The following is a 15,786-nucleotide window of genomic DNA, read 5'->3' on the forward strand; positions in this document are numbered from 1 at the left end:
CAAGTTTGGGTTTAGGGTTAATTCATAAATTGGAGTGATAGATTTATGCTACTCCTCCTTTTCTCTTTAGGGTCTATATTTTTCAAATACAATAATATCAGTTCAATATTCCTATATTTTTTCGTAAGTCTATAAATGTGTTGACTGATTTTAAAGTACGTTTTCAAAGATGGTTTGTTTTCAGATGTCATTGAAACATTGCACTTACTGAGTAACAACAAGAATCCTCCCAGAATTCTAAGGATGAGGTGGAGGTCAGTGCCAGTGGCTACACAGTATATACACTGCACCTCAGCTCCAGTACAGTCACACACGGTGGCCTGGACCGTGCTGTCCTGCTCCAGGCCCTGTCTGTCTGAAACGCTCAGAACAACAGTGTATTGGCCGCTGTCCAACTCCGTAGCCAAATTCAAAATAATGCCCGTTTCTACAAGAAAGAAAACACATTATTATTATCTTCTATTTTGACAAGATGTGCACAGAAACCTGTTCTTGAACCACCACCTTACTGCTGTGGAGAGGACTGTGTGGACCTATGGCCCTGGGTGCTACGTTTTTTGAGGCTCTTATGCCCCCAGTAGGGTCTCACATGTAAAATAGGTTTGAGGTGATGGACCAGATTATGGGGGGAAGCAGTGGTCTGCCAGCACTTTTACAGTGCAGGTGGGGAGCTTCTGCCTCATATGGGAATATTAGCGGTTGGTGGAAGGAATACTTCGAGGAGTTCCTCAATCCCACCGACATGCCTTCTATTGAGGAAGCAGAGGCTGGAGAGTCTGAGGTGGAATCCAATATCACCCAAGCCAAATTTAGAGAGGTAGTTAGAAAGCTTCTCGGTGGCAAGGCACCACGGTGGATGAGAACCGCCCTGAGTACCTCAAGACTCTGGATGTTGTGGGAGTATCTTGGAGTGATGAAGAGGGCCTGCCTGACATGGAGAGTTCAAGTATCTCGATGTCTCCAGTTATGTGGTCGGTGTACGGGACCGTAAAGAGAGAGCTTAGTCGAAAGGTGAAGCTCTCGCTTTACCAGTCAGTCTATGCTCCTATTTTCATCTGTGGACTGGGTGCTCCCTTAGAGATAGGCTAAGAAGCTCAGTCACGAGGGAGGAGTTTGGAATAGAGCTGCTGCTCCTTCGTGTAGAGAGAAGTCAACTAAGCGAGCTCAGGCATCTGTTTCATTCGCCTCCCTAGGGAGGTCATCCAGGCATGTCCCACCAGGAGGAGGCTCCGAGGTAAACTCAGGACAGGTTGGAGAGACTAAGCCCCTCAGCTGGCCTGGGAGCACCTCGGAATACTCCTGGAAGAGCTGGAGGAAGTGTCTGGGGAGAGGGAAGGGAAGACAAGACGAGATGGACACCATTGTCACTATATTACGTACTTGAGTCATTCATCCTAGCGGTCCATTTGCTCTTGGATGTGCCCTGTAAGGACACACTGTATGGAGATCCATATCCTGGTCCATCCTTGTCAGTTACTGACAGCAGGTGAGGAGTAGATTCTTTATTACACACCTGGGAAAAGCAGAGTAACATTTACAGGAACATTTGTTTAGAAAAAGAACCAAAAGTCCCAAATATCTGTGAAAGACGCACTCTGATTGTACGTTCTTCAATGATGGGGGCATTGTCATTGACATCTTCCAACTGGATGACAAGAGTACCGGTTCCTGTGGCTGGGACTACATCTGATATGGTGACAGGAACGTATTAGTACAATTAAAGCTGTATATAAATAACAGCACATAGTTACCTACCATTATCGTAAGCACCGATGAGGGCGGTGTATTTATCGTCTTTGACAAAGGTCGACTCTCTGTCCATGGCATTCTTCACCTTAATCAGACCTGTAGTTTTGTCCACCTCAAGCCAACCAGCAGGGTCCCTGATGATTCTGTACCTGGAAATCAGACAATCACAGAAATAATTATGTCAATGTTAATCATGGAATTCTATACATTGACTAAACGTAACAAAATTATTAGAATTCAAATGTCATCACAGCAGAATCATTGGTCTATGCTGGTTTTCAATCATTCCTTGGCATGATGGAGTCTGAGGGCTTAAAGGTTCTAGAGACTGCGAATGACATCACTGCCAGTAAGACCTACATTTCTGAAGAGTTTTTAACCAACTACAGGAAATGAGAAGAAACTTCCTTGTACTCATGTAGCTGTACTAACACGAATCTTCAGCCCTCAAGAACTCTCGTCCCAGTTTGAAACGTTTGCCACGAGTAATCCTTTAATTTAAGGACTGAAAATGTCCACTTTCCATTAAAATGTCATCATCATGATGTAACGCCACAGATAGATGCTCAATCTTACGTGACGTTTTGATTGCATGCCGTGTCTGGATCTGATGCAGTGTACTGCACCACATCACTGTCAACAGCAAGATCTTCTCGTTTTGACACAAGCTTCTCCAGTGGATCGAAGATGGGAGCTTCATTAACATCCTCCACCTTCACCACAACGGTGGCGGTGGCAGTAGGCAGTGGTAATGCAAAGGGAACTTCATTCTCCACTGCAACCAACAATGTGTGCTTGTTGTTCTTCTCAAAGTCAAGACCCTTGGCAGGAAGAGGACAAACAGAGCAGCAACAATTGGTCTCACGGTCCTCAACCATGAACGTCCCAAGTTAATTATTAGACAAATTTACCTTGGCAGTGGAAAGAATTCCTTCTTGTTTGTTGGGTCCTGTTTTTACTGAGAAAAGCCCCTCAGGATCACCACTGATAATCTTGAACTTGGCATTCCAGGCCGGAGAATGCGGTTCATCTCCATCTGTCACCATCATTTTCATGATTTGGACATCTGCTTTATTTTCTGCAACCAATGCCTGATACTGGAAAATTAAGAGCAATATGATTAAAGTGTAATGATAGTCAGGTTTAACAGGTTGAGGTGACCGTTGTAGAGGCACTCACGGAGGACTGAGTGAAGGCTGGAGCATTGTCGTTGCTATCGGTGACAGTAAGGATTACTTTTGCTACTCCAGTCAACCCATTCCCCCCCATATCAGCCGCTTGAACCTCCAGAGTGTACTTTGGGTATTTCTGTGACAGGAAAGACAGCAAGGCTTGAACACAATAACTGTATTTTAATAACCTTTCTTTCAAGTGCAGATGATATTTATACAAGTCTCCACAAACGGCCTTAAAAAGCTGAATCACAGCCAACATTTGCTTCAATTTCTTTTAAAAATTATGATCATTAGTTGGTTTGCTCTGGGCAAATGAAGGTTATGGTGCTGAACAACAGGAGGTGAGAGATGTTGGCCAGCTGTCCTGATCAGTCTCGCTCCGTGCTGACCCATCCCAACACACAGCACAACCAGCAACCTTTTAAAGCTTCATCATGAGGGGCTTTTACCAGGGTGTGGTCAGGGAAGACAGACACTCAGCTGCCATGGAAAATGAATGAATAAGTAAATAATATAATATCTGACCACTGGTCTCTGATGAAAACTATTTTCTATGCGATTCATGAGTGGATTCATCCATTTGTTAATACAACAGAGTGACTGGCTTTTAATATAATGGACACCGCCGAGGTGGACAGCAAAGTCTGTTGAGGCAAAGTGTTTAAGTGCACCCATTGATGCACAACATGACATTAAAGTGAAAAAGATACAGGGTCTGATGATGTTCTCACAGTACTGTGGAAGCCACCTTCTTCATGTCCTCTCTGTGAGGGCCACAAAGTGCTTTGGGCTTTAACCTCAAAACCGTCCCTGAGCCTCGCGATAGCAGACCACCTTCTCAAGTGGTGCATCGATCAAGGTCTGGAAGAAGTTGGGCCAGGTTGTGGTCTTTATGGTTAAGGGAGAGGGGAGTGAAATGGATGCAGAACTGTTGTCATCCAGGAAGTCCACAGTTTTACTGTGACTGGATGGATGAGTGCAGGGCATGTTTGAAGTCATTGGAGATGAGACAGTGGAGCAGCCATGCCTGCAGTCTGTGACTGGGACACTACGACCTCAGGCTGCAGCAGCCCAGGGAGGAACATGTGTAAACATTGATAATGTCTTATCAAGCCGCCCCTCCACCACCTCCTCAGTTTTCCTGTCAACCCAAATTAAAGGACGGACATCGGGAGTCGAGAGACAGCCGGAATGTAAGGTGAAGAAATGATTAATTACATCATCTTCTTTAATCGACAGTTTTAAATGTAAAACTTTGGACTTAGTTTGAAACAACGGTCCCTGCAGGACACAAAGACATTTAAAGTATGATGAGTCCTCACCTCCCTGTCTAGTCCACCTGCATTGACTCGGATGAAGCCGGTCACTGGGTTGATGACAAACAGGTTGTTACTGGGCAACTTTGGCTCCTGGCTTAAGATACTATAGCGGAGATCAGAATTGTAGCTGTTTTCTTCATCCAGATCTTTAGCCACAACCTGAATCACATCAAAATCTGGAAAAACAATTCAGAAATGGAAGCAAGTTCAGTCTTCAAAAACATCTGCAGCACATCAGTGGAATATTAAAAAGTAGTAAAAGCAAGTTCTTTTATACATCTGGTTACTACAATGTGCTACTCGTCTATTCCATCACATTCAGGACCACGTGGTCTTAGTATTTAGCCAAATATATATCCAAGAGCTTATTGTAGATTAACAAACGGTACTTTTTGGTGAAGCCTCAGCAACTTCTCCCAGGAAGATGTCTTCGACAAAAATAGGTTTGTTGTCATTCTGGTCAATGACGTTGGTGATGATATTCACCGGCTCCTTGGCATCTCCAGAGCCAGCGGCCACAGCATAGGCCTTAAACTGCAAAAAAACACAAACATTTAAAGTAATTAAAAAGGTGTTTATACCATCTACTGACAGTTTTATAATGCTGACAATGTAACATCTCTGAACTTCTAAAGGGCCCAGACAGTCTGGGAATGTTCACAGTTTTTTTTACCGAACTGAACCACCTGCCCGATGGACCTAAGACGAGCCCTACCAGCACCCTCCTACTGTACTTCTTAAATCTAGAGTTGCATATTCTAATTCCTAAATAAAAATCCTAATTCCATCCTATGTAAATGCATCAGTTTGTATTGCTTGTGTCTCTAGCATGAGGCCTACCGTGTACTTGGCTTGTTCCTCTCGGTCCAGCTGTTTTGTGACAAACAGAGATCCTGAGTCTCTGTCCATGGTAAACAGGTTTGTAGAAGGCTGATCAGCTCCTGGACCAGTGATGCTGTAGAAAATCTTCAGTTTGTCTTGGGGTAAACGGATCTGGACAAAAGCAGTCACAACTCAGAATGTTCAAACTGCACTTTTCTGTCTGTAGTCAGAGCCACGTTCAGCCCCTGGTGGCAGAAGTAATCTGAATGGGGACGATTAGAACTGATGTGTTCAGGTGTTTCTCCCAACAAATATCAAACAAAGTGCTGCTCAAGTTTAACCTCTTATGTTGCGTCCACACCCTTCATGCCTAGAGGCACCAATCATTCATTTGGGCTTCAAATTAATGATGGGTACATTGGTACATGATTCAAGTACATTTCTATACTTTGTCTGATTCCACCATAACTGGAACATAATGGAGACAAACTGAGCCCACTAATCCATTTCAAAGGGTCTTACCTGAGAGATTTTAAGTGGTCAGAAATGTGGAGTGGGCGTGGTCAATACGAATAGTACAAATGTTGTCATTGTCTGCTTAGCCACTTAGCAATGACAGATTGTGTTGTATGTGGGCTTGTTAGAACTGAAAGGCTTTCAAACATGAGTCTGTATTCTCAAGACACTACATTAAATGCTATAGGAGAAACAAGTTAAAAATGAAGCATTTTTCAGTTTCAAAAGATTTTCCTGCTGAATTTAACATGACAGTTATTGGGAGAAGTGAGCAGAGTTGTTCAAACAGGTGTCACAGAGAACGAGCAGGGGTCCTCTTTTTATATACTGTATTAGGTATTAGGCATATTATAATTTGCCTGAATTGAGTGATAGTAATACACTATTTAATAAACAACAGTGGATCTGTTGTAGCCAAGTTATGTTTCATAAAATAATTGTGGTGTTCTTTATCTACCTTGATTTTGGGGGACCCACAAGGTAATAGGGGCCCTACTCGATCTATGAGCTCTCCGTCTAGGGAGCGGCAGCCCTGCTAACGGGCCAATAGAGACTCAACGAGGTAAAGAAACCACGATGATTGACAACCGAAGATTTGAGCATAGAGTGGCGGTATTTCTCTGTGTTGGAAACTTTCCTGAGAAGCAGAGGGTTTTTGGTTTGAGCCCCAAAACTTGGACGGGTTTTTGGTAACAGGGGAAGGTGCCAGAACGCCTTCAGAGCAATGCTGGGGTACCCTTGAGTAAAGTACCAAACCCACAAATGCTCATAGCCCTGCGATGAACTGGTGACTCATCCAGGGATGGACCTGCCTTCACATTTTGTGGACCCTCCCCATGACTCCCAAAGAGATAATGTGGTTAAGAAGATGAGGAAGATGAGCAGACAGGGATTTGAGCGCGTCAATAACTATGTTTAGTAAAAACCTGCTTGTGGCGGGACACCATGAAGGGAGCCTGCAACTGCTGACATTGTCATTTTATTCTCATTTATATTTGCCCATTTTATTTCAGTATTTTACATTGGAAATATTACTTTTGTTTTGAAACAGTCATGTACATCCTAAAAACAGTCATCTTTGTGCTTTACTTTGTCCTGTAAGGAATTTGGCGAGAAAAACATTATTTCTTGAAGAAAAGGGATTTAAGTGGACCATTTTAAAACTTGGAATGAATTCCTTCACTGTAACAATGTTGGAGAGAAGTCTTTAATGAAACAGTTGAAAGAAAAGCCCTTGTGTCTGGAAATGTTTCAAGGGAACTACAAAGTCACTGCTTACTAAAAAAAAGAACAATACTACAAACCTGAAGTTTGCAACGAAGCACATTGACACTTCACAACAGTTTGGGCTAAATGATTTGTAGACTGATTAAATTAAGAATGAACCATTTTGAAAGAACACGCAGCAAATATTGCCTACATATGCCTATAAGGCCACATATCCATTAAACATCCATCCCAACTGATTTTTCAAGCATAATAAAAGCATTTGTTTTAAGCTCCTTCTTTAGGTCTTTCTTAACCAAAGCAGAAAAAGGTCACTTATTTTTTTACCTCACTGTTGTTCACCTCACTTTCATGGCTTTGGTGCAGCAGCCTGACAGGGAGGGTATGTTTGTGGCCTTGGGAATCCCTGATATCAATAAGAAAGTCCAGGTGTCCTTCGTGCAACGTAATTGGTCGCTTTACCTGGAGGAAAAGAGAAAAGGGGAATGTTGACAGGACAACCTCTTTTTTGTTTAAATAAGTTACAAATATTTTCCCCATCTGACCCCTGTAGGCTTCTAAAGCATAGATAAATCACTAATCAACAAAATGAATTTATTCACAAAAGGAATGTTTACACAGGACACGATAAATGAATGTGCAGTGATGAACACAGGGTAAACAGGAACATCACAGTCTCCTGAAAAATCACAGAGTTCGACTTTTCATGTGTACATTTTTAGAAAATAATATTTTGCACAAGTAGCTGTGAACAATGACAATTTGTGGCATAATTGATCATTCGGGAGAGCAGAGACCCACCAGGTACTTCCCCTTCCCAAGTGTTTCAACTTTAGACAAAACCTGATATAGTCTTGTTCTGTCTTTTGTTAATGAGATTGCATAGGCCTCATCAGAAAATTTTGATTTTTTTGTCCCCAGACACGAAAAACGGGGGTTGACATGGGAACCCTTCTACTGGTAAAAGAAACATGACCTGATCTCCAGGACTGAACTGGAGTAGTCTTGCTTTGTGATCGCACAGATTTTTTCTTTGCCATCTCACCTGCCATAAAGAGCCTATGCCGTTTTTATATACGCAGCTCAGAGGGTGTTGACAATTACTGTGCAATCAATCAATCACTCAATCACTCAATCACTCAATCAATCAATCAATCAATATTTATATAGCGTCTATTACAATCAAAATTGTCTCCAAGTGCTTTCCAGAATCCCAGGACCTGACCCCAGACAAGCAACAGTGGCAGGAAAAACTCCCCTTTAACAAGAAGAAACCTTGAGCAGGACCAGGCTCCTGTAGGGGGACCCTCCTGCTGATGGGGGGGCTGGGTAGAGAGAGAGGAGAAGGGGGAGGACAGGTAGAGGAATATAAGCTGCTGATATAAGAGTAGAGTGGTTCAGCAGGGTCGGAGGTCAAGAACAGCCATAACAGGATGGGGGATATCAATAAATGAATCATTAAAATTACCATCTGATTAGTATTATTTAAATTTATGATGATGATTGAAGGCTGGGCTCTCCCTTAGAGATAGGGTGAGAAGCTCTGCCATCCGGGAGGAGCTCGGAGTAGAGCCACTGCTCCTCCTCGTTGAGAGGAGCCAGATGAGGTGGCTTGGGCACCTAGTCAGGATGCCCCCTGGGCGCCTCCCTGGTGAGGTGTTCAGGGCATGTTCCTCCGGTAGGAGGCCCCCAGGAAGACCCAGGACACGTTGGAGAGACTATGTCTCTCGACTGGCCTGGGAACGCCTGGGGATCCCCCCGAATGAGATTTTGTTCTGTTTTTCGTGTTGAAGGAGTGACGAGCAGGAGGGTTTTATCAACCACTAAATTATAATAATTTTGCATTTTCTTTGAAAGTCAGCCACGGAGAATATTTGGTTTGCATTTATGTAAATAAATCCAAACTTTTTGTTGAATCATAGTAGAGCTCTGCGTGTGCTTATTATTTAGTGAGTCATAAACCTCCTTCTCTAAAGAAAAGTCAGGACCTTTTGATGTTTTGCTGTGAGAACAAGAACAGCCATAACAGGAGGTGCATCAACCAGGCATATGATGGGGGATATCAATAAATGAATCATTAAAATTACCATCTGATTAGTATCTGCTATAAAGATTTATATGTGGTAGATATATAATATTTATATGCACAGTTATATATTATGTATGTGTGTATGTGTACTGATAGAGACAGTATATTTATAAGGATGTTCATGTAGGATCTGAATATTATTATATTAATACTAGTATATCGTACATTCAATACACTGTATATATTTCATAGTGTATGTGTTACGCCGATGACAGAGGAGCCGGGAGCAGGTTCTTCAACAATTTACTGGGGAAAGGAGGTCAAACAAAAGAGCAGCTGACTCCAGAGTCCATTGAGGATGTCTAAGAAGGGGATCAACACAGGATGAGTCTGGAAAGGAGCTGAGGAGTAACGGGTGACGCCAGTGGAGCCTCAAGGTTTCTCAACTAAATGGCCCAGGAATGGGGAAGGGACCAGCCTTTAACTAGTAGCTGAGAAAATCAGCCACAGCTGCGCCGATATGGTGGCGGGTAAAAACAAGATACACAGGACAAGGGATAGACAAAAACCAAGTCCTAACGGAATTTGTATAATATATTTAGATGGTTTATATCTTTTATAGTACCGTATTTTCACAACTATAAGGCGCACCTAAAAGCCTAGAATTTTCTAAAAAAATCGACGGTGCGCCTTTTAACCCGGTGCGCCTTTTGTATGGATTACGGTAATATTGGTTAATCGCGGCTACCGTAGTCAGTAGGCGTGGCCGAAGTAACAGCAGTAAGAGCGATAAATAGGAATTCTAGTTCAGTCCCAAACCATTTCTGTCTGTAAAGACCCCAAAATGGCTCCTTGCAAGAGACGCACTTACGATGCAGAGTTCAAACTGAAGGCTATCAGTCACGCAGTTGAACACGGAAATAGAGCAGCGGCAAGAGAATTTAACGTGAACGAATTAATGGTGCGGAAGTGGAGGAAGCAACAAGACGACCTGCGCCAGGTAAAGAAGACTCAACGGAGCTTCCGAGGAAACAAAGCAAGAAGTGGATTAACAAAGGAACTCCAGCCGCTAGATATTGGTGTCAACGGGGCATTCGAAGCTAGACTGCGAACTGCGTGGGAGCGTGAACACACATTCACCAAGACGGGAAGATAGCGCCGAGTGACATACGTCACTATCAGTGGATCACTACCAGTATAAATAAACAAACAAAAAAAAGCAATACAAATATTTATAGACCTAAAAAAAAGAGCATTTGACACAGTGGATCGTAAATGCCTGGGCTGATATATCAGTCTCGACCGTGGTCCGAGCTTTCAGGAAGGCAGGGATTGTCACTGAAATGCCAGACAACACCAGCGACACCGACCCTGATGACGACTTTGACGAGACGGAGCCGGCCATGTTGGACGCCGTACTCACACAACTGTTCAATTCGGACACCGAAGAAGAGGAATTCGAGGGATTCCTGGATGAGGAATGAACTGATAAAGTGAGCTTTACGTGTTTCTTTTGTGTGTTTACAACTTAACAAGGCTGGTCATACTGTGAATATGGACATTACCGTTTGAACAACGTTGTTATATTGCTAATGTTATATTGCTATTGCTATTGCTCTGCACTACTTCGAGAGTTCGAGTTACCGTATATTGTGTTTGCACTAACATTTGATTTACCGCAACGGTACTAAGTGATAAAAATGTTGCACTAAATCGAAGATTTATTAAACTCCACTATCCACTTGTGATAAAAATGTTGCACTGCCTGTTATAACTCGCTGTTATTAAACAAACTGTGTTACGCGAAAACACTACGTCACTCGGGAAAAATAATAAAACAGCTGTTTATTCATTTTGGGAGTGAATAGAGTTGTGAGAACGCCGGTTTGTATTCTATTAATAAAGTTTGACCGACTTATCTGACTGTTTTATTGACATTCCTTTTAGCGCAGCTCGATCTAGTGAATGCGTCATGAAACCACAGGCACTACGCAGTTTCTACGCTATGCGCCTTATAACACGGTGCGCCCTGTGTATGAAAATAGTTCTAAAATAGGTCGTTAATTGAAGGTGCGCCCTATAATACGGTGCGCCTTATGGTTGTGAAAATACCGTATATATTTGTATAATATAATTGAAGCTGTTAATGTTGATTATATTTCTATATGAAGTAGTAATAAGGGGTAGGACTTGAAAGTGTTCATTTCTTCGTACTCCTTTTGTGTAATATTGTAAAAAAAAGTTTAGGTTATGTCTTCATTGGGCGAGAAACATTGATAAAAAAGATTTTTCTCTGCATCAGATTTTAACAAACTGAGCTTATCAGTTTGTTCACTATAGATAGTGTAGCCAGGCAATGCAATGTTTACACATTTTGATCACATGCCATTCATTAGGGTTCTTTAGGTGTGGCCACCCCGCTCTAGGTATGGCCCCATCTTGGCAACCTCAGTAAAAATGTCCTCACAAGATGTGAAATGTAAGAGAATTGTGACCTGGAGACATTGTTGCCAGATCAGGAGGAAACCAGAGCTTCTGTTTCCTCTGACTGTCTCCAAATGTTCATATTCAGTAAATGCTAATTATTGATAGCATCTACAGTCTAGACGAAGGAGCAGACGTGTCATTTATACAAACCAAATTAATGCCCGTTTGTTCCGATCCCAATAAAACCCAACCTTTAAAGCCCACTTTAACCAGTAAGGGCTAATATAAAAATATATTTAAAAGCTGGTTACTGACCGTCAGAGTGCCGTCTGTCTGTACCCTGACACGACTGTCGCTACTCCAAAAGGTAAACCGTCTCCGCTTGGTGCAGTCGTCAAAGTTCACTGTAATTTAATGGGCATAAATCAGTTCTCCAAACACGACAGGATAGAAAATAAAGGAAAGATACAGCGAGCAAGTATTCTGTAAACACACTGGTTCAGCATCCAGGTAAAGGTGTTCTCATACATAGAGAGTATACGTTAGGGGCAGAGCAATGAGACGGCTCAGCAAGTGATCTGGGTCACTGGGATCAGATCAGATCTGGAGAGGGATGCTGCTAGAAGAGCTGCTTGGTGCTGTGGCTCACAGCTGAGGGCTACTTTCATTTTGAAGTGCAGGCTAGAGGAATGCTTTTCCTGCAGATTCTGGAGCAGGAGCGTCGGGCCCTTCAGCTCAAACTCCCTCTTAACGCCAACAGTTAATCCAGTGGAAGATTAAGTGATCTCCAAAATGTGAACGTTGACATATTCTCTTTGTAGTTTAAACACCCCCCAATTCTTTAGGGACCTACAGCAAAACCACACTTGTCCAGTGATAGTGCCCACTAGCGCCCCCTCTGGCCAGTATCACAGCTTACACATCTGATCGTTCCTGATGACAGTAAACAAGCCGTGATGCTAAGAGGCTAATTAAGATCTAATATCTTAATCCAAGTGATCTGGGAGCTCAGACCTCCTGGAGGGGACGTACGTTTGAAACCTGCTGCCTCTCTTTTCACTCTAAAATTGTACCAAACTATACAAATACCCTCAAAATGGCTTCAAATGTTGCCGAGTGTTTTTAACCAAGGGGCCCAAATCTTTCACGCCAGTATGTGTAATGGTTTATCTTGTGTGCCCTTCAAATGTCATCTGGTCTGAGGCTGGTGCACAAGGAACATTGAGTGTTGATGAGGAAATGTATCAGATTATTGCAATTAAACAATCTGTAGACTGACGTTAATCAAAGATTTAAAACATCAGCTACATCTCCGCACTGATTGACGGCCGACCAACCACAGGTGCCGAATATTGAAGAAACAAATGTAGATACATTTTTACAAAGTTCTCACCTTTGCCCAATCTTGCATGTGACCTCAGGTTCTTACTGGTCATTTTCAAAATCACGTTATCTTGGTCAAATCCAGGGACACATGTTTGCTCCTCTGGCATCACCAACGTCGATACCTTGGAGAAATAAATCATAGTTATTGTCTAAATGTACAAGAAAAGGAGAAACACGTTGAGCGCATGTTTTAAAAGGAAACGCACGAAATCCTGTAGTTTTTCATTCATGTTATATGTCAAAATTCCCTGGATAACTAAACTCCCCATTACTGGCTGAAATGAAAGTTGTGATCTAAACAACGATTCCTAGTTTCCCAAGATAACTGCCTGAAAGAAATCCCAATGAAACAGAAAGAAATAGAGTAATGAAATAAAATACTGAATTACTAATACATGAAAACAAGCCTGTTACCACCTCAGACCATAAGTGTTCCTGAGAAATGTTAAATCCCAGAATAGATTTTTTTCAATTTCAAATTAATACATGGAAACGAGAACAAACTTCTTTATTCCTTTTATTCAAATGTTTTCAGAAAAATGCTGACCTACTGACCTCCGACCCCGCTGACCCACTCAACTCGACTCTACCGGCAGCTTATTTTAATTAATATAATGTATTTCTGTATGTATTTCTATGCTCGACCTATTCTCTCCTCTACCTGTCCTCCCCCCTTCTCCCTCTCTCTTCACAGACAACCAGCAGCAGGAGGGTCCCCCTACATGAGACTGGTCCTGCTCAAGGTTTCTTCCTGTTAAAGGGGAGTTTTTCCTTGCCACTGTTGCTTGTTTGGGGTCAGGCCCTGGGATTCTGGAAAGCACCTAGTAACAATTTTGATCTTAACAGACGCTATATAAATAAAGATTGATTGATTGAATGCAGTGACAATTGAAACTGAAAACTGAAAAGCTGCTTTTTCTTTCCTCAGTTTCGAGTTCTGTAGTTGTGGTCTATTCTGGACTAGTTTTCACCTCGGAAGGATAAAATACCTGAGGACCGCACAGCAGCCGCTGAAGGACCAAGGACGCGTGTCATGACTGACATCAACCCTTATTTCTCTGTGCTCTAGATAAAAGTGTTACAAACATATGGAATATATATGATCCGCAGAGTCTGGCGCACTAAGGAACACGTGGTTTACTTGTGGAAGTGTGTGTTAGTGTGTGAAAGCAGCAGGGCGAGGCCCCTGGGCCCGGAAGAGACCAGTCCAACAGCCATGATGGCGCTAGACAAGCGCCACAAATACTCACTAAATATGTGCAACTACCGCCGGAGACCAAGCTGCAACCTTTCATCCGGCGCTACCACCTGCTGCTTCAATCCATGGCCACAAAAGTCAAGAACATACTCACTTAAACATCTACAGGTTTAAAAAAAAGTCTTTTAAAAACCTTCCCGATGCTGTAAAGGCGTAAATTTGCAGTTGTCTATGCTTTTCAGGTAATATTTTCTGAGAAATCAGTACAAAATTACAGGAAGGAGATAAAAACATACGAGCGTCAAACGATCTCACCTGATAAGCGACGAATAAAAAGACCCAAATTCGGACTCCAGTGACCCCCATCTGTCCCCCGAGCCGCCGATAATCTCCGCAGGTAAAAGTTTTCTTCAGGATTTCACCTCTTTGCTCGCTCGCTCTTTGTCCTTCAGGAAGACAGCGAGAGAAGATACTGAAGCAAGACGGAACACAACCAGACACATACAAACACACACAGGAAGGACAGGATGTGAAATTACGTCAGTGTTATATTGAAAAATGGAGATTTGGGCGATTGTGGACCAGCCTTCTGACGTCGGTGAACACGGCTCTGCCTTTGACACCCTTGCAGTGTAATCTAGAAAGTTATCAATGGTCCCCCCGTTGTGTCGGAGTGGAGCGCAGATGCATGACCAGTTCAGCACCTCAACACAGTCTTGGAAATAGTGTAGTTTGGCCACGATCGCTTGTGGCTTACCACCAGGTTTCCTTGGAGCCAGGCTTCGGTGTGAGCGATCAATAAGTACATTTTTGTGTATCTGTAGCACATCTCGTAGTAGTGTAGTTCACCGATGTCGTGGAGCTCCATCCAGTGATCTCAGGTACCCCCAATACTCTTCTGTTACACCGCTGGGCTCTTCCTTCCTCACACTTATCTTGGAGCTCTGCCACCTCTGTCTTGAGGGTATTTACTGTAGTCTGTAGACTCACCATCTCGTCTGACCATGTCCTTTGGCCGATCCCCAAACGAATTGGTGACTTGTTATTTTGAACCTCTGCTTTTGAGTTCATTTTTAAGGAAGTCAAAGTCTTTGGCAAGTATGCTTTTATTTTCCGATATAATGACTGTTGAGATTTCAGTTTTCAGCAAGAGGAGAATCTCTGATTTTAGGGACTGTGTCACATCAGTGTCTATCTCTGGTTTAGCTGACCGTGACGGAGAAGTTCCTGCCTAGGTGGCGGAAGCAGTGTCGCTTGAGGCGGTGTTTAGCCTTGTGCTTGTTGCTCCCGTGTATTTATATTTATGCAGATTTGCCACCATTCACTCTAATGTAGGCTTTCATCAAATTTGAAAAAGATTTTCAGAGTAGTTTAGTTAATGTTTAAATGTGCAGTGCGCTAATTAGCTTACATTAAAAAGAAGATCGATAGGAGCTCAAGCAAAACACATGAAAGTTCATTGCCTGATCTCACAATGGTACCACTGACTGTCAGGTTTTCTGCCAGGTCTTCAGCAAGCCCAGGGCCACATCCCTGGGGCCTCACCACCACTACAATTGTGCCATTGACCCCCTGCCAGACACCTCACCCCCTAGCGGGACCCTGTACTCTCTGTCGGAACCCGAGTGAAAGACCATAGACACCTATATGAATGCCTCTCTGGCTGTAGGTCTCATCTGTCCTTCTTCCTCTCCTGCTGGGGCCGGATTTTTCTTCATCAGCAAAAAGAATGGAACACTGAGACCCTGTATCAACTACGGTGGGTTTAACAACAATACCATTAAGAATCGGTACCCCCCTCCCTCACATTTCTTCTGCTTTTGAAGTGCTCCAGGGATCCACCATTTTCAAGGAATTTGACCAAAACAACGCCTAAAATCTTGTCTGAATTGGACAGTATTCACCCACAGGACACTATGAGGACCCCGTCACCAATGC

The sequence above is a fragment of the Takifugu rubripes genome, chromosome 4 (assembly GCF_901000725.2).
Source record: "Takifugu rubripes chromosome 4, fTakRub1.2, whole genome shotgun sequence".
NCBI classification, from domain to species: domain Eukaryota; kingdom Metazoa; phylum Chordata; class Actinopteri; order Tetraodontiformes; family Tetraodontidae; genus Takifugu; species Takifugu rubripes.